At 45.7% G+C, this 19798-nt stretch overlaps 1 protein-coding gene across 7 annotated transcripts in view; it reads right to left on the bottom strand.

Annotated features, from left to right (window-relative positions):
* Positions 1-19798, bottom strand: part of Tiam2 (T cell lymphoma invasion and metastasis 2) — a 144583-nt gene that overhangs the window by 16827 nt on the left and 107958 nt on the right. The window contains exon 1 of one of the 7 annotated variants that reach the window (XM_017799739.2): positions 12738-12773. The exons of the other annotated variants lie outside the window; for them this stretch is intronic. The gene's annotated coding sequence lies outside the window, so the exon portion shown is untranslated. Of the gene's footprint in view, positions 1-12737; positions 12774-19798 lie in introns of those variants that run through there. 7 annotated transcript variants of the gene reach the window in all.

Here is a 19798-nt window from a genome sequence, read left to right as displayed (position 1 = left end):
AAGCATCTGTAGTTCCAGCACTCTAGTGAGGAGATAGGAGGACAAGTCCTCAGAAGATCACGTCAGCATGGCATGTGCAGCAGAAAATAAGGACCTGTCTTAAGGCGGAGGGTGAGGGCCGACACCCAAGGTTGTCCTCTGGCCTCCAAGTACACGCCATGGCACACATGTACCCACATCCACATCCACACATGAATAACATACACACAAACAAAAAAATTGTAATAAAATATTACTGAACAATAAAACAACATAGTTCCAGTGCAAATAACTAATAATGCCTCAGAAAAGCCCACTACTCTGGCCCACCAGCCCCTTCTGTTCCTCCTCCTTTGGTTCCTGACAGTGTCTTCATATGATGGAAAAAGAGAGTCAAGACAAAAACTCAACAGTGATCCTCTGCCTAGTCTTTACAGTCAGTTTAATGGGCACCAACTACCGGCCTGCTGTGTCTCCAAAGAAATAGAAGAGGGCTCCTGCCTAAGCAGAGCCTCGCCAAGGTTAGAAGCACCAAAGTGCAGCCTGAGCAGTCTGGGTGGCACAGTGTGAGTGGAACAGATGGGACACGTGGACAGTTACAGGGAGAACCACCATGTTGGAGTAGAGTGCCACGGGAGTCTTCAGCGAAGAGGTAGGATATAATGTGGTCCTGGAAAAGGCACCCAAGGGAAAATCAGCTGTGAGTTAACAGTACAGTGGAAAAATGGACCTGGTAATATATACAGAGCCCAACTCAAGGGGAGGTGACAGACAGCAAGGCTCAGCGATGCCAGTCATGAGAACGCTCCAACTGCTGCTTTCATCTGGACATGAACCTTGGCAAACAAGGCAACAGAAATGGACAGATTACATTTGCAACTAGACATATTTTCTGCTTGTTTTTATTTTTAAATGTGAGCATGCATATTTCTGATGCCCGTTAGAAGACGTATATAAATTTCAGTAAGAAAACAGGTATGGAGGGGCTGAGACCATAGCATAGTTGGGAGAGTGCTTGCCTAGCATGCACAAATTTCATGGGTTTGATCCTAAGCACTGCCTGCAAACCAACATAGGCACAGTGGTACACCTGTGTAAGGCCCAGCACTCATGAGGCAGAGGCAGGAAGATCACAAATTTAAGGTCTTCTTCAACTACAGAACAAGTCTGAGGCCTGCCTGGGCTACATGAGATGATGTCCCCACCACCCAAAAAATAGACATGGATCTGAAAGCATCAGAATTTAGTTTGATTTTTCAAATGTTTCATATCATGTTTACAAGCACCAAATTTTATGAGTCATTACTGAAGAAACTCCAATACTGTCATTTCCTAAAAGCCTAATGTCATATAGAACAGTATAGCCAAAGGTGGCATCCTTTCTCATCCAGGAAATAAGCACCATGAGGGGATATAACCACAGCACTCAGAATCCTGCCTGCCCTCCCCTCCTCGCCGGTGGACCTCAGCCTCACATTAACTTTGTCTAAGAGTTTTCAAACACCAGGTCTGGATCCACTGAACAGGAATCAATGGGGTCCCATCATAGATGGTGGGTTTTTGTTTTGTTTTTGCTTTTTGAAACAAGGTCTTACTATGTAGGCCTGACTGGCCAGGAACTTTTGTAGACAAAGCTGGGTTCAAACTTGCAGCAATCCTTCCACCTCAGCTTCCTGAGTACTGGTATATGCCACCGTGCTCAGCAGTGTTTTGTTTTAAAGACAGGGTTACCCAATGGAGCCAAGGCAGGCTTTACACTTTGATCATCTCTCTACCTCAGCCTCTCAAGTGCTGAGATTGCAGGCACGTACCACCATGCTCGACACTGTGGATACTTGTTAAAAATTTCCCAAGTAATGCTGATGCATAGCCTGAATGGGAACTGATAGTCTACTCATCTACCCATCAGGACAGCCCTGGTTCTAGGTTTAGCTGTCTACTAACTGTTAAAAAGTCCATGATAATAACAGATTCCAAAACCCACTTACTTGAAATTTCTATCCTGGGATTTGTACCACAAGCTCAGACAATGCAATTCTGCAGTCCTGAGAACTAATAGTTTCCAGGGCTATGGGATCTATATTAAGCTTGCATATACTGTATAAAATAAGATCTGAAGAAACGCACCATAAGTAAAGTGGCATCTGCTGAGATTACAGCTTTGCCTTGCTGGGATGTCAAAAATCACACCTAACAGTGCAGTGTTAAAATAACAAGATTTCAAAAATAAAATATCTTGCCATTTTGGAAAACCAGAATTCATTTTAAAAACACTTCTGGTAGGATTAACTTCCAAAAAGTGAGTATTAGCTGGGGTTTTTCAGTGCAAATCTACTTTTTGAGGTACTGCAATTAAGTATTCAGGTGATGCCAAGATGCCTTTTGCACATTTAACAGTTTAGTTGTTGTCGAAGGGCGGTTTCAAGAATTACCTGGATCATAAGGAAGGAGGCTGGGCTTCAGAGCAGAAGCATGACCAGGTGTTTTCCAAGATTTCTTGCTAAAGGGACCTGGGTGGTCACGAGTCAGTTCCTCCATGCTTACAATAGTTATGAGCACTGAATAGTGGCAGGCAGTCTGAGTGGATATGATAAGGCTACCCAGGAACAGTGACATTTCTGAGTCTCCCTTATCTTTACTGAGTCAGCAGCAGTGTCTACCCCACTTACTACATGGGTCAAGGAGAGGGGAAACCTGCACTTGTTAGGCACCTGCACATATGTGGGGTACTCTCACAGAACATGACAGCATTTCTTCTTTTGCCCGACCCCGAGGCTTTGCAGCTGAAGGGCAGGCTGGTCACAGCACTGGCCACTCGTGCATATTCAGCAGAGCACAGGCAAAGCAGGCCTGTTCTCGCACTGCCTCTGCCCACCACATGGTCAGGGCTGTCCTGACCAGGCGTTCTAGGAATGTCATCATTGGCTCCCTCACGGCTGCTTAGAGAGACAAATGCAGCCACCACATAGACTTGCACAGACTGAGAAGTCTGTCAAGCCAGCTCTGTCCCAGACCCAGGAACACTGCTTTAAAAGCAAAGACACTAAGACAAGTCGGAGGCAGGCATGCGTGAAGACTCAGGGACCCAGCAGTGGACGCGTGTGTGGGCAGAAAGCACTGCCCTGCTGAAGTGGAGGCTGATTCTTTCGCTTTTCAGTGTGTAGCAGTCAATAGTGAGACTAAATGATGACTTTTCCTAAAATTTCCTGGAAAAGCAGTGTAATGATACCTCCCCCACCCCACACACAGAAAAAAAAATTTCAGGTTCTTGTTGGGCATGGTACACACCTGAAAATCTAGCACTGGAGAGGTTAAATAAGGGGATTGGAAAACCAAGTCTAGCCTAGGCTACCTTGTTTTCAAAATAATCCATTTTAAATTGTCAGGTGTTTAAAGACACTAAGTTTGAGTCCTACTTGAAAACAATTTCATCTTATTTACAGACAAGGCATGACTCATTGAGAAACTACGAATTCAGACAGATGTCTAAGCAGAGTTCTTGGTTTTGTTCGATGTGTGGCTAAGGCACCTTCTGCCTGTCTGTAAAAGAGACTGAAATGTGTCTATTCTCAAGGAGCCCAGAAAACCCTCTTTGGGGGTGACACCAATACATTCTAGAATATCACGCACCTCAGATGCCCTTCAGAGGAAAGCAGGGCTGAGTCTTCTTGTTCAAACCAAGTTCTGAGTTATGCCATGATGATCCTTCTAACCTGGACAGGATGATCTTTTTCACCGCAAAAATATAACAGCCTCCCCATAACTTGGTTTGTAAAATCCATTCCCCGGACCACAACTACTCTGATATTTGCTTTCTTCCTATTTGGAGGCATCATACTCCTGGCTTTTCAGTGTCCCTGGGGATTTCATGCTACTGCATGAAACATGGGCCCTAGTCAGATCAAGGTTGATCTCTGTGATGGTGTGAATGAGAATGTCCCGCATAGGCTCCAAGTATTTGGACATTTTGTCCCCAGTTGGTGGCACTGTTTTGGGAGGTCTTAGAAGGTGTGGCCATGCTGGAGGAAGCACACTGGACACTGGGGTGGGGGGGGCGCTCAGAGAGTTCTTAAGCCTTGCCAGATCTCGACTCACTCTCTTGCTTCCTGTGCCTGCTCAAAGATGTGAGCGCTCTGTTTTCTGCCCCAGCCACCTCCAGCCACCACGCCTCCCTGCCATGATGGACTGTAATTCCCCTGGAACCGTAAACTCAAATAAACTCTTCCTTCTATAAGTTGATTGGGTCAGTGTTTCTATCACAGCAACAGAAAAGTGACTAATACAATCTCTGTCCCTATCTTTGGCTCAGGGTACAACAATGCCCTCTCCAGGGCTCCAGGGCTCTTTTGTCAAAAGTATCTAAACATGGGCTGGAGAGATGACTCGGTGGTTAAGAGCACTAGCTGCTCTTACAGAGGACCTGGGTTTGGTTCCCAGCACTCACATGGCAGCTAACAACCATCCGTAACTCCAGTTCCAGGAGATCTGATGCCCTCTTCTGACCTCTGCCCGCATTGCATGACACAGGTGCACTTACATACATGTAGGCTATATACATTCATGCACATAAAAAACAAAAAATCAAAATTTGAAAAAATGTATCTAAGTATACCACTTGGGCTCAAAAAGCATTCACAATCCAAGAAACAAGATTCAAAGGTGCTGCCTAACTTGAAAAATGTGCTTCATCTGTAAGCACTGGATGCTGAATGACAGCAGAGCTACATTTCAGTTCTGGTCCAGAGAGAAAGGATGGGGGATAGCGGCAGTACACTTAATCAAAATGCTCACCCACCAGACACTGTCCCACTGTCAGAGTGACTGGTCATTCTACAAACATGTGATCACTTGACACATCCCCAGCTGACCCTGTCTTCTCTCTCCATGCTGACCAGCTCTATCCTAGGCCACTGATCTAAACCCAAGCCAAGTCTGCACAATGCCTGCAAAGCTTCACCATGCTCTGCAATTTTGGGCCAGGCAGAAGAACCAGACAGCTGCCACATCATCCCTAAAATTAATACTAGAAAAACTGAAAATGTGTTTTAGGTGTGTTTTAGACCCCAAAGATCATCTAGCCCAGGCAGGGTGTGGTTAGTATACTCCATGTTCTCTTAAAAAAGAAATCCTCTGTTGACACTCTAGAAGGCACGAGGAGACTGAGTTCCCCAGCAACCTCAGGGGAAACATGATGTCAGCTGTCACTGCTAGCAAATTAGCTAAGTCAGAAAAGTTCACCTTAAGGCCAAAAAGAAGACTAAAAGTACAAAAGACTTTTCCTGAACTCACTCTGTGCTTCATTAAATATGTCACTAACTTACAGAAAGATCTAATATTACCCAGTGTTGCTGACAGGGTGGATCTGGAACCACGGGGTGTAAGGAGAGCTCTCCAGAAGGGCTGCTGGGTAGAAACAGACCATGGTCTGATTCAGGAGGCCCTGCTCTAAGACTTCCCCACAGCAACCAGATCACAGCCCCAGGCCACATTCTGCAAGAAGCTTAGGGGCAGCTGGCAGGTCTACGGGCAGCACAGCAGCACCAGGCAAGTGCTCCAGGATGGAGATAAAAACATATTCAAGATGGTTAGTGAACATATATTTGGAAGCCGAACCAGTCTTACAGGGATAACATTGAACACTCCAGAGAAGACTTCAAATGAGCCTCAGTTGGTACAGTATGTGCCCAGATACAGGAACCCTGGGTTCAATCCCCAGCACCAAAGAAACCAGTTATGAAAGGCCATGCCTGTGATCCCAGCACTCAAGAGAAGGAGGCAGGAGGGTCAGAAGCTCCAGGCCGGCCTCAGAAGAAAAAGAAGAACTCCAGAGAAATTTTTATCCTTATCAAAGAGATTTTTTAAAGTACAAAGGAGACACCCAGAAGCCTCCTGATGTTTTTTTCTCTAGGTCACCCAGTTCTATTTCCAAAGAAATAGTAAACTATGCAAGTCAACAGCCTAAATACATTATAATACATAAGTGCAATGAGAGAAACAGGGGTCAGCAATGAGGGAACAGACGGACTCTATTGACCAAAAAATAGGCAGGTCTCAGCAATGAAGAAAGGCCTGCAGTTTTTTTAAGTAACTTCATGTATATTTCCAATGTATAAATATGCATGAACAGGTTTTTATAAAATGGAATGATGCATGCATATAGTGAATATATAACTATATATACATATATATTTATACACACATACACACACCCCTATATATTATAAATGCAGTGGTTAATGCTGCATTTCAAGTTATTTTAATTTTAATCTTTTGGCTTATCTGGATTTTCTCATTTTGTATAGTAGCTGAATTTTTAATTTTCTTAAATGGAATCATTTCCTGTTACTTTACAAAAATGATTCAAGGCACAAAGTCTCAACGAGATGTCTGATTTGCAGGAGGGCTCTGAAGAGTGAGACTGACTCATCCCTCCCCTCACAGTGCCCAGAGGAAGGCCTGGAAGACAAACTCTGAGCAAGGCATCCCGGTGTGACTTGTGCACCCCATGTGGGAGACTCTGGGAACAACAGAAGTGGTTACTGGGCAGAGGCGGCCAGGGACTGAAGGCCAAAGCTGACCTACAGGGTAAACAAAGGCAGCGCCACTAAGCCAGAGGTGAGGTGAGGGAGTCATTGACTGCAGGAACTGAGGGCCAGCGCAGGGCTGGGGCAGGTCTAACAGGGACATGGCAGGAGAAAGGGAGGCAGGGGCCTCTTCGTGACAAAGCTGGGGCCACTAAGTAGGAAGAATGTAAGTTGATTTTTATGCCAGGGAGAAGAGCCCAGGGGACAGCAATTACAGGCAGAGATGTTCCCTGGAAGCAAGCGTGACAGTCCTGATGGACTAGGTGATGCCTCTCACCTACAGTGCATGTGCCCAGGACAGCAAGGTGAGGGCCTGAGTGCACTGTGAGCAACAGCCCTCTGGCTCTGCTCCTCCTCCCTGCCCACTCTGCAGCCATACCCCACAGTAGCCCCTTCCTTAGGCTCTGGAATGTGCTTTCTCAAATACCTCTTTCAAGGCAGATGATTCACACATACAGGCTCCGGCACGGCAGGCACCAGCCATGTGACCCTAACCAGCATCTCCCCAACTCAGTTTCCAACTCTTTAAAGCAAAGACCACATACTACATGTTGTTGAGAGGATTCAATGAGGGGAAAAATTGTGTAAAAATACGCTGTACAGTACAAGAGATCAGCAGAGGCTATGTAGTTCTGGTTTTTGTTGTTTCTGCTGAGTGCTCCAGGTTAGCTGGCTTATGAGCTTACAGGAATTCTCCTCTTTACATCTCCTATCTTCCTCTGGGAGTGCTAGGACAGACATGCACTGCCGCATCCAGCTTTGCATAGGTGCTGGGATTCGAATTCAGGTTCTCACATTTGCACATGGTAAGTGCTTTGCTGTTGAGCAAAACTATCTTCTCACAGGGAGTTTGATGTCTCAATTCCTTCTATCTTCAAAAGTATAAGACAATCTATTTTCTCTGAATGCCCCCAAAGGACAGACAGGTCCATACAGCCCAACCTCATTAGGAATTTTTATGAAGTTCTTCTTCTCTGCCAGGCTGTTCTGGGCACACAAGACAATGACCAGGACAACAAGTCCTGACCCACGGCAGCTCAAACAGAAGTAGCAGGGGCTGTGGGGAAAGCAGAGAGGCCTGTAGGGAGAGGGCTGGGCAGGAGTGCTATGGCTATGACAGGTGTCAAGAGCAGGAAAGGGCCTGGGGACACGGCTCAGAGGTTAAGAGCACTGGCTCCTCTTGCAGAGGACCCAGGTTCAGTTCCCAGCACCCACATGGCAGCTAACAACTGTCCTTAACTCCAATTGCAGATAAACTGACACCCTCTTCTGGCCTCCATGGGCATTGCACACATATGGTACACTTACATACATACAAATAAAACACTCATACACATAAAATTTTTTTAAAAAAGAGTAGGACAAGCTGGGCGTGGTGGCAACACGCCTTTAATCCCAGCACTCAGGAGGCAGAGGCAGGCGGATGTCTCTGAGTTCAAGGCCAGCCTGGTCTACATAGTAAGTTCCAGTACAGGGAGACCCTGTCTCAAAAAGACTTAAAAAAAACAGTAGGACAAGGTGAGGGCCAGAGGGAGGGAAGAGCTGAAGCAGCCGCTTAGAGGTCTAGAGGAAGGGCGGCCCACTTATGAGACAGCAAGAAAACCTGAGACGGCACTTCAGTGTGGGAGCAGCAGGAAGCTCTGGGGCAGTACACCCCTGGAGGGCAGGGAGGACAGTGGTATGCCTCAGGGAAGAGGCACCCAAGCCACTGTCACATGGCTTCTCAGACCACAGCCCAAGCAGGCGCCCTGCTCCCGCCCAGCAGCTCCTGGAACAGGAGGAGTACCAGGGCTGCATGTGTCCTCACCGTCCGCCTTCTGCTTGGTTTCCTTATTTAACAGCAGTCTGGTCAGGATTCAGGAAAGAAGATCAGATCTTTCTGCCAAGGACATCTCAAGGGGTAAGGCAGCATTTCAACACAGCCAAGCACCTCCTTCCCATAAAGCACTGCACTTGAAATGTCCCTCCTACAGAACTTGCACATGATGGCTAGTCTGTCTAATCAGTGACTTCTGGCTTGGTGCTGTGTTTCTCTTCCCCATTTGCTCATGAACAAAGAAAGATATGGCTTACTTCTGGAGCATATAATTAAGCCTGTTCATCCAGAGAGAAGCATGTAAGCCAAAATTTTCCTTGATTCCTGGATGTCAGAGCACGATGCCCAAGCATATGCATGAGACTCTGATGACCCCACTCTGGAACAAGGGATGAGAGAGGATCATTGGTGAAAGGTCAGCAAATCACGTCCTGTGGGTCAAATCCAGCTTACTGACTGTTGCTATAAATAAAGTTTTATTAGAACTCAGTCAGGCTCAGTTCATCTCCATGTTGCCTGTTGTTGCTTTCACACTGTATCATAGAATAGCTCTGTTCACCCCAAACACTGGCCCTTTTCAGAGAAAGTTTAGGAATGTTGTTCAACTCACCTGTAAATAAACCCAGATCAAAACAATATTTTGAATTAAAACTTAAGAATGAATAAAACATAATCTTGATTTTTTTTCAGCAACTGGACTCCCCCCCCCCTTTTGATTTTGTTTTGAGTAAAGATTTCATTATATAGCCCAGGCTAGTCTCTAATTATAGATCCTGCCTCAGCCACCCCAGTGTTAGGATTATAGGTATGCACCACCACACTCCTCATAGTATTATTTGAAAGGGGACTACACGTGACATCTTAATTCACATAAGTTAACAAAGCAGATGTGTCCAACCTTTTGACTTTGGGACACAATGTTGTAACCTACAAAATTCATGCCCAAGAACCATGCAATTGAGTTATTTCCTTAAAATTCACAAATGTTCAATCAATAAATAAAACTCAATGTTTTAAACACATTTATGATTTTGTGTTGGGTCACATTCATAGCTAGCCTTGGCTGCATGGGGCCTACAGGCCACGAGTCATACATACACAATAAATAAAGCCTTTTATGTAGTATATTTTCAACTGTATCAAAAACAAAACAAGGGGGCTACAGAGATGGCTCAGTGGTTCAAAGCACAGGCTACCCTTGCAGAGGACCCGGGTTCAATTCCCAGCACCCACATGGTGGCTACCAACCATCCATAACTCCAGTTCCAGGGGATCTGATGCTCTCTTCTGACCTCCATGGGCACTGAACAACATAGGTGTACTTACATACATACAGAGAATACACTCATACACATAAATAAAAAATAAATACACCCAAGTGTTTCTAGGGCACAGCCAAATATTACTGAGTTCTGCAAAAGGGTTTTGCTTTTCCGTCTTTCTTCTGGATGGGTGGTGTGGTTCCTCTTCCTTCACTTGTGTCTTGGGGCTTTACTATCAATGTTTAAATTCTTTAGTGCTACCTTACAACATTTAGCTTTCATTCTATATATATTTACTTAATTAAAGAAGTCTCTGAGCCCGTGTTTTCCATTTGGAGGGAAAGCATCCTTGAGATCACTTGTCTTTGAGTCTGCCCTCCTCCCATTCCTTCCCAGCAAGGGAAGGCACTTACCCCAGACCACAGCTCCCTTTCTATTTTCTTCCTTCCATTTTCTCTCTAGCCTACTTTTGTTCTGATAATACCACAAATTAGTTTAAATGTGTGTGTTTACAAGAACCCTACTTAATAGCTAATGCTTTCACTTAACATTTTCATTCTTGAGGGTTTCCATGTTAGCCGAAGGCCAATTTTCTATTCCAGAGGTATGGCTCTGACTTGATTCCTGGTCACTAATAATGTATTACTTGAATAGCGTTTTCAGCTAAAGTCTTAAATATAGTCTAAAAATTTACTGACGAGGTATTTTTCTTTTGCTTATTAATGATTAGACACAAACTATGAAAATTACCATCTTTGCCATTTATTTGAAGAGAAAATGTGCCACTAACACTATCCATAATCAAAATTTTTTTTTCTTAATTCAAAGTAATCCTCTTGCCTCAGTCTCTTGAGTTCTGGGATTATAGGCACGAGCCACTATACCCAGCCTCAAATTCTTGATCACCCAGAGCTTTGGCAAATGTTATTAGCCACCAATTTTCTGGACAGGTAACGTCTATAAACAGAGAACTAAGAACGGCAGAGTTGGGTTCTAAGAAGAAGAGATGTACGTGCTAGGGTTAACAGGTCATGTCTGCTCAAACAATTGCCCTGCTACCTCAGCCCAGCCTGTCCCCACTGAGTCCATTCCTGTTTCTGCTCCCCTGAGAAATTGTTTTTGCTATAGTTGTGACCCCTGTGAGTTCCAGCTTGCCTTACCTAGGAAAAAAAAAAAAGTAGGGAAGCACCCAACTCCAGCTGCACATCAAGCCCTCAGTTTTGAGAGCACTCGCAGAGGCTCAAAACCCAGTAACTAGGGTGATCTATTCCTCTTGTGATACTGCAGGGGCATCCAAGATCAGCTTATAGACTGTAAGGGGGAATAACAACACTGGCTCCCTCTAGCCACTGTAGCTGGAACTTCACTTGGAACACACCCCTTGGGTTTCTATATCCTCACTCATTCCTCCTCTGAGTGGGAGGATGGGGATACGTCAGTGATGCAGACTAATCAGATTCTAACCGGCTCTTCTTTGCTTAAACTGGAACCTTCCACTGAACAAGAGTCATTTACTGACTATCATTATCACCATAGTGGTACCACATAGTGGTAATTGTATCCTAGAAATACTTTTGTATTAGGCTACATGGCAGACCTCCTGGGGGTCTATAAACAGGGCTCACTCCTCTGCACAGTGTTCGCTGTGCTGAAAGGTGACGTCTTCCCCACACCCAGAGTAGTGGGGGCAAATAAAATAGAAGCACAGTATGAGGAGTTTTTTTTGTTTCTTTTTTTATGAAGACATCCCTTTAGCAATGGGATCTTTAGGTAATTTTGGATTTATGTAAATGAGATTTCATAAGGAGAGAGATTCAGTGGGAAATGCAACATTTCACAAGATAAAATTCAGACAGAAGCCAGAGCAATCTCTAAATCAGCAATTAATGATGGAAATCATGGATTTTCTATTAGGAAACCCTCCACCACAGGCAGACAGTACCTGGGTAGAAACTCAGTCTCTGGTGCACTGAGGCCCAGACAGAAGCTGTCTGATGAGCCCTTCCAGGAACATAACGTTTTATTTTTCCCCAATATTGCTATACTTCTGTGCCCCCAAATATATCTTAAGTGACTATGTTTATAAAGGAAATATTACTTATTGTACTTTTTTAGGTTATTATATACTTCAAACTCTCAATTCCATTACCATTCAGATGAAAAGACCTGATGTTAGTACGCAGTAGTCCAGGACTTACATGCTTATTACCAGAGATTTTAAACTAGTTGGTAATTCGAAAATTTCATTCTAGGTCTATAAAATAGATTCTTTAAAGGTGAAAAAGAACATTTATATAACCTAATAAAGTTTGAAACTTAAAGTAAACAACCAAACAGCTGTACCCAAATGTCCAGCAACATGTTCTGATTTATCAGACAGACCCATATTATATCTTCTATTTAAGCACGTACTCACCCTTCACTGTACAATCCTTTCTGGGCAGAACAGTATCATGGGAAATCACCTTTACATTCTGACAGGGGCAGTCACAGTGCTGGCTTTTTCAAAAACTGCATGCAACACACTGGCCTGTTAATGTCCTGGGTCTCAAATTCCTCGTGCTAAAAGAGGCCCAATACAGACTCACTAGACTTGTAGTGAAAAATGGGCTTAAGTGAGGTGATGCATTTATAGTTCATAGCAGGGCTGGGCACGAAGCTTAGTAAAGTGCTCATCTAGCATGCACAGACCTGGGTTCGGTCCTCCATACCACATGAACTGGGTGAGGTGGTGCACATCTGTAATCCCAACACTTTTCAGTAATGCCAGCACATACTTCTAATCACAGCACTCAGGAGGTGGAGGCAAGAGGATCAGAAGTCCAAGGTCACCCTTGGCTACACAGTGACTTCAAGGCCACTGTGGGGTACATGAGACTCTGTCTCTAAAACAAAGTTCAGGTTGGTGACACATGCTTTTAATCGTAGCGCTCCAAAGGCAGATGCAGTTAGATCTTTATGAGTTCCAGGCTAGACAGGGTTATGGGGAGGCCTTGTCTCCAAAAAAAAAAAGCAATGACAACAACAAAATAAAGTTCATAGCAGACACACAGAGTTAGGTACCAGCAGTCTTGCTCAGTGCCCCTTACAACTTACACATTCACATCACAGGTCCAGTTTTATTTCACCTCTCAGCCATGAGCCTGTATGGAAACATAAGCCACTCTTTCATAAGGACTCAGGGCAAAGCGATTTTTCCAAAAGCCCACTGAAGAGCACTGAAGGCTCCAGCTCTCTGGGCTCACCTGCATCTATTTCCCACAGCAGCAAATTAAGTGATAACCATCTGGGCTGGAGAAACAGCTCAGCAGTCAAGAGCACTGGCTGCTCTTACAGAGGACGCAGGTTTGGTTTCCAGCACCCACATGGCAGCTAACAACCATTCATAACTCTAGGTCCAGGGGGTCTTGCACCCTCTCTGTCCTTCACAGGTATTGCACACATGTGGTACACTTGCACACAAGCAGGCAAAACACTCATACACATAATTTAATTAATTAATTAATTAATTAAAAAATGTGTTAAGAGACAGCCATCTAATTTCCAACTTGTTGCAGCAGGAGATGAAACTCTTCTAGTCAATGCATCTTATATCTCCACTTTCCACTAGCATGCCAAAAATGTGCTGCTGGGACAGGCAGCCTCAGATGTGGGACAGGAGGTCAACCCAAAGTGACAGAAATGCTCAGGCATAGACCCAGAGCACAACAGTGAGCATGCTTGATCTGCTCCATAATGTTCTTTTTCATAAGAAACAAAGCCAGGGGCTGGAGAGATGGCTCAATGGTTAAGAGCACTGACTGCTCTTGCAGACTGACTGCTCTTTCAGGGACTGGGTTCGATTCTAAGCACCCACATGGTAGCTAACAACCATCCATAACTTCAGTTCCAGGGGATCTGACGCCCTCTTCTGACCTCTACTGGCACTGCATGACACAGATGCACTTACATACATGCAGACATAACACTCATACACATAAAATATAAATAAAGTTTAAAAGGAGATGAAACCAAGCCAGATGGGGACAGGTGGCCAGGAGCATGGGCACCATGGTGGTATAAAGTGGCTCTTTTGCTGCCTGGATCTGCTGAAGACCAATTGCAAATTCTTAAAGTTTTGGCTGTTTGAATGTTACCATCTACAACCTTTTGCCTCCACTTAGAGGCAAAGCCATGAAGGATGTTCAATATTTTGAGGGGGTGATGAAGACTGGCTGGCACTGCAGGACTCCCTACAACAGGGCCAGGGACGGGGAAGCCATCTCTTATCCCGAGGCAGGAGTACTCTATAACATCTCCAGCAACTGTGCTTACTTCTGCTGAGCGTCCTTCTTCAAGGTTTCAAGGACCAAGCATGTATCCCAGTCACTCAGGAAGAGGGCTGCAGGGACAGGAAGACAGGATGCAGGCAGGATGCAGGCAGACCAGAGGCCCTGACTTTCACTTCTAACAGTACATGAAAATAATGCTTGGAATCTGTTTTCAAAAACAGGCATTGAGAAGAAAAACCCTAAGCAGGTAAAATCTCAAATTATTTGTAACTATCTTGGCAACCCTAATTAGGTGTGGCTATTCCCACGGGCTGTTTGATTAAGGGAACACACACACAAGTTGATGCCACTTTAATTATAGTCTTACTTAAAATGTATTGCCGTATTTATGAAATATGATGACCACATTACTTCATTTACTCTGGCCTCCTATGTGACAGGGGTCAGCATCCTCATAACTGCGTGAGGAAGAGCATCGGCCACACACACACACAACCGGGCATTTACACCAACCAACCTCCGCACTCTAACACTGACCACAGAGGCCAAGGGAAGTAACAAAATTTAAGCAAGGATCATCACTCTTTTCAATAAATGGCTTTGCAATTGCATCAAATGTATGGAAAATACAAACTACGCAATCAATGAAGCTGTTTCTCTGAATTAAGACCATCTAAAGAACCACAGAAGGCAAGAGTCAAACACTCAAGAAAAAGCAGTCGAACACAAGGGGTCACGATGGCATGGAGGCTAAAGGCTTGCTGACGCCTCATATGTAGACAATGGTCTTCAAACCGCACCTTGGATCATGGCAGAATAACCGTGTTTCTGCCTTGGTAAGTCATCTCTAAAAGGATCATGATCAAGTCCTCCACCTTCAAGCAAGAGGAAACGGGCACTGGCTTCATCCTGGCAAGGGGAGCACCTGGCCAAGGTGGAGGCCTGTTTCCTTGAGGTCCTTGATCCTGTCACAGGACAGACTGGGAAATAATGGATTGTATGCATCCCAAGGCAGCTGTGAGCAGATGGCAGGACTCCTCTAGTCCTGCAGCATCCATGGCTGGTAAATAGCTCACCATGAAATCCCTGGTCTGTGCAGCCACAGGCCAGAACCTTCCAGGCAAATGTCAGAGCTTACTCATCTATCAGCTGGTTTCTGACAACACCAGAGAACTTAAATGGCAACAAAGACTTAGAGCGCGAACAGGGCAGTGACTCAGAGAAGGAGGGCACCTGGTGCGGGAGAAGGGAGGGGACAAACAAAGGGTTAAAGGAGATGACACGATTGAGGGTGCCTGTGTGTGTACGCGTTTGTACACGTGCATGGGTGCCTGTTTTATCTGCTCATATTTGTGTGGAGGCTAAAGGAGATGACACAATTGAGGGTGCCTGTATGTGTACACATTTGTACATGTGCATGGGTGCCTGTTTTATCTGCTCATATTTGTGTGGAGGCTAACGGTCAACATCGGACATCTTTCTTAATCACTCTTATCTCTCACTGAGTCTGAGCTCACCACTTTGACTAAGCTGGCTGGCCAGTGAGCTCCAGGGTCTGCCAGTCTTTGCCTCCACAGCACTGGGGTTACATGAGCATGCCACCATGCTCAGCTTTTCACACAAGTGCTGGGGATCCAAACTCAGGTCCTCATGCTTGCTCAGAAAGCACTTTACTCACTGATCATCTCCCAGTCCCCAAGGGTGCCTTCATGACCCTGTCGCCAGCACGCTCTCACATCACATGCTTGCCATTTTTTTGTTGCCCGAGTCTTCATGTGATTACCAAGAACAGTGGGAGACTGACTTCCAAAGCTAAAAACTCCACTCTTTACCCTCAGCAATCAGAAGCTAGCACCAAAAGAGGTGCAAATACCACACTGTGTGCTTGTGCACAAGGCTCCCAGGCAGGGTTCGCCTCAGCCTCTGCCGCCTCCAGCTCCAAACAGTGACACTTGAGTCTACTTGGAGGTTACATGAGCATGCCACCATGCTCAGCTTTTCACACAAGTGCTGGGGATCCAAACTCAGGTCCTCATGCTTGCTCAGAAAGCACTTTACTCACTGATCATCTCCCAGTCCCCAAGGGTGCCTTCATGACCCTGTCGCCAGCACGCTCTCACATCACATGCTTGCCATTTTTTTGTTGCCCGAGTCTTCATGTGATTACCAAGAACAGTGGGAGACTGACTTCCAAAGCTAAAAACTCCACTCTTTACCCTCAGCAATCAGAAGCTAGCACCAAAAGAGGTGCAAATACCACACTGTGTGCTTGTGCACAAGGCTCCCAGGCAGGGTTCGCCTCAGCCTCTGCCGCCTCCAGCCTCCAGCTCCAAACAGTGACACTTGAGTCTACTTGGAGCTGAATTCTAGAGGAAATTACAAAAATGACTCAGAACAATTGTGCAGAATTTTTTACAGTTTAAGCAGCTACACTGTGGGGCCCAGACATTATTAAAAGGTGATAATGTTCTCTGAGTAATGCAAGGCACAAAAGCAGGGCCTGGGCACACGCACCTTCATTTAGTCTGCACAATGAAGCTTTCATTCGACGGCAATCTGTAAGTACGCAGAATGTTTAAGTCAGGCATAGAGAGATGACTGTCCCAGACCTTTGAACAATGGCAAACGCCTGAGCAGGCCCTTGTGAAGGAGCTTTTAATGAACAAACCCGGGGCTGCCACATCGCCCCCTGCCCCACTCCTGGTAAATATTAAAGATTAGATAACATTCAAGGCACCCAAACAGTAGCAAGCCCAAATTAGCCTGCAACTGTGCTATTATGCCTTTACAAGAGAAGGAACAGGCAGCAACCAAAGACCTGACTGCTGAGGGGAAGCGGAAGCTGAGGACCTGTTCACAGCAGCCTGGGAGCCAGCACCACTTAAAGCATCCCTGTGCTGAGTGGGGGACCGGCCCTCCTAGCTCATTCCTCTTACTAACCAGGGCTACAAAGGTTTAGTTTAGGATTAGCATTTCAAATCTACCCTCTCTAAATCACCTTTTCCCCATAACTACAGAAAACAAAACCTTTTCAAAACACCGAAACACTTCCACACAATGGTATTCTACAATCTGGCAATATCAATTGACAGTCAACATAATCCATTCTGGTTTCAATCTAATAATCTGTCACTTAGGGGTTGTTATTTCACACTTCTCTATATCTCTTAGCACACTTGGGTTTGGATCCTCAGCACCCACGTAAAAAGCCAGGTACTATAAAGTACACCTGTAATCCCAGCACTGGGGAGATGGAGACAGGAGGATCCTTGGAGCTGGCTGGCCAGGAAGCCTTGCCAAATAGGTGAGCTCTAGGTTCAGTGAGAGACTCTGTCTCAAAAAATAAGGTAGGTAATGATAGAGGAAGATACTCAATGTTGACCTCTGGCCTCCACATATATTTGAACCTGCATTTATTTGCATATGCACTAGCACACACACACACATGTACACACACACCACATGATTGAACAAATGATGCTTTTCATATTGTTGGTACTTGATATTAATTCTGAAATGTCAATAATATAAGTCATCATGAAATTAATGATTCAAATACTTAAAAGTTAGGGTGATGAACCCAGAGCTAATAGTGCCCTAAAGGGGAAGCGTGTACATAAATGTCATCATGTTGGTGAGTCCCATATGCTCCAGAAGTCTACACAGTTTTTAACTTAGCCATATGAGCAATCTTCCAGAGGTTTCTAGAGCTTTCATCCCATTCTCAAAAGTTAGGTTCTAAATACTTTCCAAAATAAATTCCTAACCATCTGACCTTCACTTATGATGACCTTAAAAATCTCCACACATCTTAGAGGTTTTGGGTGCAAAGAACTGTGTAAAGGACCATAGATAACCAATGTTAATTCTAATCAGCTTCTTCTAAGATTCAGTTTTCTTTTAAGCAGCTCTCCATATTCATGAAGACGGGCAAAGGGCTGCTTTCTATCACTAGGTGAAGGTCAGTCAGGGAAAAGTTTCAGCACAGGGCTGACAAAGCAATGCAGAAGTCTGGCGATTTACCCAAGGACAAAGAAAGCAATCATCAGTCTAGGACTTAGGGGAAAACCCACAGGTTCCCACCATATCTACCCTGGGTCCAGCATTCCCTAAGAACTCACAGGTGATGTTTAGACTAAGGTGAGGGTTTGGCCTGAGAAATTCAAAACCCCTACTTTCTTCTCTGCCCCCAAACAAAATTACGCCAAGGCCTCCATGACTGGCTACCTCCGATCTGGGAGGTCTAGAAAGACGATGGCTGGAAGCACGGGGGGAGGAAAAGGAGTGGCACAGGGAGCTCAGCATGCAGCCCCATCTCAACTGTTCTGTCGGCGCTGGACTGGAGACCCCGTTCCATCTCCTATGCCAACCAGAGACTCTGAATGAACACTTTCAAGCACATCTCCTAGAGTCTCATCTCGGAATGAGAGCAAAATCATGGTTCCTGCTACAGCAACAGAAAGAAGCAGCTGCCTGAACAGAAAGTGAATGTGATGAAGCAGAGGTCACCCAGTCTCTGAAGCATCTTTGCTCAGTCAGGGTCAAATCCTTGGGTGGCCTCAGATCTGGGGCGTCTCCGAGTCACTTTCCAGTTAGTCATCATCCCAGCAGTGAGGAGAGGGCGTGTAATTATCCCTTCAGTACTTGGGAGCCTGACAGTGAGCTCATTTCAGAGCCAGGGCTCCACCTGACAAGCCCTGCTCCTCAGCCCACCCCACTCTGGTGATTCATCTGTGGCTCCACGCTGCCTCTTTGTGGCTTCCACTTTTCTCCTTCCTCTTAGTTTTGTGATTCTGAAGATGACTCTTAGTAACAAGTTGTTCCTTTTTTTCCCAGAAAAACAGGATGGAAAGGGAAAGTGTGGAGGAGGAGAAGGCACAGGCAAGGGAAAGCAGGAGGACAGTGCTGGGGCCACGAGCAAAGGCAAGAGGGGCATCCAGGGAGGCTAGCCTGCCCACAAAAGACCCCAGCACCCAAAGATCAAAGGGAGGGAAGAAGGATGAAAGGACCTCCATGAACCTCCCGACCTCACTGAGTCGGGTGCCAACACTCCCTTTCCCTTTGAGAACCTTGCAAAGCCAGGGAGGACGGGGGGCCCAGGGCCTCCCAGAGTTGTTGTTTGGAAATCCTGTCTGGTTTGTTGGGTTGGGCTACAGAGCCTGTGCCTTTCACACAGCTCCATTGCTGGACACCCACATACTCCACAAATATACGGAAAATGCATGCTTTGTGCCACAACTGCACACAAACTCATGGCCTCGGAGCCACACACAGCCTCGTCTCATGCAACAAGTAATCCTCATGTCTGAGGCTTTACCGACAGTTGAATACCCATGAAGCAACATCCAATTTCTGTGTATCAGGGTGCTGGCTGGCTCACTGCTCAGTCCCTATTAACAGCCCCTGCCCACAATCCAGGTTTCTTCCACCCTGTCATACAACATGACCAGGAGGAATCAGTCACGATGACAGGGCTGAGGTCAGCTGCAAGATGTAGGGAGGAGGGTCACGGCCAGCAGGGCTCCTTCCCACTGCCTCCCTTCAGACTCCTTCCATGGGCTGAGCGCTCCCTCCCCTGAGCTGCTTTTGTAGGAACTGCCTGGGCCATATATGCACTCTGGGGTCTCAAGGCCACTCTACAGTTCAAGTCCACTGCTTGCTCACTTTTGACCCTTCCCTGATCCCCTACCTGGTAATGGGGAAATGGGGGTGCCTCTCTAACCCTACAGAGAGTGTAAGTTGTCTTTGTCAGAACAGGACCAAGGGGTGACCTCTGCATGCCACACTGTATCTAGACACATCAGCCAAGAGGCTGACCCAAAAGAGCTAGAGCTAGGAAAATGGGGGGGGGGGCGGCGGAGGGTCTATCAAGAAATCAAAAATCAA

Source organism: Nannospalax galili, unplaced genomic scaffold (genome assembly GCF_000622305.1).
Source record: "Nannospalax galili isolate Female #2095 unplaced genomic scaffold, S.galili_v1.0 scaffold211, whole genome shotgun sequence".
Classification (NCBI taxonomy): Eukaryota; Metazoa; Chordata; class Mammalia; order Rodentia; family Spalacidae; genus Nannospalax; species Nannospalax galili.
The sequence above is the reverse complement of the archived record's forward strand: the minus strand, read 5'-3'. Positions and strand labels throughout refer to the sequence as shown.